The following is a 2,405-nucleotide window of genomic DNA, read 5'->3' as shown; positions in this document are numbered from 1 at the left end:
GGCATTGGGAGGATGGGGGAACAGGTGCTGGTAGTGGTATTGGGAGGATGGGGGAACAGGTGCTGGTGGTGGCATTAGGAGGACGGGGGAACAGGTGCTGGTGGTGGCATTGGGAGGACGGGGGAACAGGTGCTGGTCGTGGGCATTGGGAGGATGGGGGAACAGGTGCTGGTGGTGGCATTGGGAGGATGGGGGAACAGGTGCTGGTGGTGGCACTGGGAGGATGGAGGAGCACGGCCTGGTGGTGTCTGCTGGAGGACAGTCAGGCTGGGCCGTGTAAGCCGGGAAGCGCTAATCAGCTCTTTAATTGCCTCCAAGCCAAATCAATTGAAGCAAATTAACTTTCCATCCAGGGCCGGCTCTAGGATTTTTGCCGCCCAAGGCAAAAACAATTTTGGCCGCTCCCCCCCCCGGCCCCGCCTCAACTCCGCCCCTTCCCCAAATCCCCAGCCCTGCCTCCTCCCCCCAGGCTCTCAAGCCTGGGAGGGAGGGGGAGATTCCCAGTGGCCGCGGCGCGGGCGCCGCTTCTCACCCTCCCTCCCAGGGTCTCAAGGCTGTTTCGCGCGCCGCAGCCGCTCGGGATCTCCCCTTCGCTCCCAGGCAGCAGCAGCGGAGGTGAGCTAGGGTGGCCGGGGCACATTTTTAGGGGCGGCATTCTGGCGCCGGCCATGCCGCCCCTAAAAATGTGCCGCCCCAAGCACCAGCTTGTTTGGCTGGTGCCTAGAGCCGGCCCTGTTTCCATCCCCCAGAGGAGCAGACATTTCGCCAGTCTCTGGGCTGTGCTGTGGAGCTCCCTGCTGCTCCAGATGCTCCAGCCCTGAGGGTCTCCCCTGTGCAGGAGGATTGCTGGGTGGGGCAGAGCTGGTGTAGCGCCTCCGAGCCCCACTGCTGGCGTGGGGCCATGGCTGAGTCTCGCTCTCGCCACACTCCCAGAATGGCCCCTTGGAGCCTGTCATGGTGCAGATCAACCTTCCACCCCCTGCTTAGCTCCGCCATCTGGCCCGTGGCCAGGGCAAAGGTCTGGCTCTTGTTCCCAGCCGGGTGGAAGGACGGGCGCTCACTGGCAAGGCCCGACAGCGGGCACCCCAGGAAGGCGTGGGGCTTGGGGGACACATGCTGTGCGGTCAGACCCTTCCCTGGAGCCCCAGGCAGGTGGGCTGGGCAGCCCAATACGTGTGTGCTCCCTCGGGCTGTGTTCACAGGGGAAGCTCTCTGTGACCCTCTGGGGCAGCTCAAGCTGTGCGCTCTCAGCCGGGCTGAGCTGGAGAGAGCTTGGACATGGCCCCGTGTCGCAGGCTCCCCTGGCTTTAGCTCCAAGGGCAGGCAGGGAGCCTGGCCATGCGGGGAGCCATGGGGGTAGGGCCGGGGAGGGGCTTGGCGCCCCAGGAGCTCTGCTGGCTCACGCGATCCACCTGCCCTTTGCCAAGCTGTGAGGAGGGGTCCCAAGGACCCTGGGAGCCATGGAGCACTGTCAGCACAAGTGCAGACTCTACGGCCACTGCTGAGCTAAGGGAGAGGAGGGAGCAGGTGGAAGCCAGGGGATCGGGTGGGTGGGACTCCGCTGCTGGCGCCAGGGGGGTACAAGTGGGTTGGCCAAAGCCCTGTTGAGTGGTCGAGGTTCCTTTGCCAGGCATCAGTGCGAGGGGGCAGACTGGGTGACCCAGGCCGTCCCTTCCACCCCAGGGAGCTGTGATTCGAAGCAGAGCCCCGACAGGAGGGAGCATGATCCCTGCAGAGCTCTGGGCTGGGGCAGGGTACTGGCCGGTGGCTCAGCCTGCAGCACAGGCAGGGAGACAGGGCGGGAGCCTCTCGGTAAGACAGGGGCAGCTGGTTCTGTGCCCAGGGAAGCCAGGATCGGGGCCTGTCAGGGCCCTTCCTTGGAAAGGAGAGCGGCTCCTCGGCTCTGCTGGGCTGGGGAGGTCGGAGATGGGCAGCAGGCACAGAGCTGGGGCTGGGGAGCTGAGGGGATACAGAGCCAGCACCAGGATGGAAGCGCCTGGGGGCAGGGCTCCCGGCAGGGTCACGCTGGCCCTAGGCCCTGGGATCAGCCCCACGCCAAGACTTTCGGTGCAGGCCACTGTGATGTTCCCCTGGTGTTATCTGGACCATGATCTGCTAGGTCGCTCCAACCCTCGACTCTGGGGATTACCCTGCTGTGCTGTGAGAACCCCCACCCCTGGGCTGTTCACGCACAGCCTCTGGATGTGAGCTGCTCCCAGCGACGTGAGTGGGCACTTCTGGCCAGCTGCTGCTTGGATTGTGCAAGCAAGTGACACTAGCCAATATCTCCAGTCCCAGACACAACCCTAGAAACCTCCGTCTTGCAGTGGCCAGTTGTGCCTGCTGGGCTCTGCAAGCCTATATGAGTTTGTCAATTTAACAAAGAAATTGATATGTGCCAGGCT

Source organism: Terrapene carolina, unplaced genomic scaffold (genome assembly GCF_002925995.2).
Source record: "Terrapene carolina triunguis isolate 2854851 unplaced genomic scaffold, T_m_triunguis-2.0 Scaffold95, whole genome shotgun sequence".
Lineage (NCBI taxonomy): Eukaryota > Metazoa > Chordata > Testudines > Emydidae > Terrapene > Terrapene triunguis.
The sequence above is the reverse complement of the archived record's forward strand: the minus strand, read 5'-3'. Positions refer to the sequence as shown.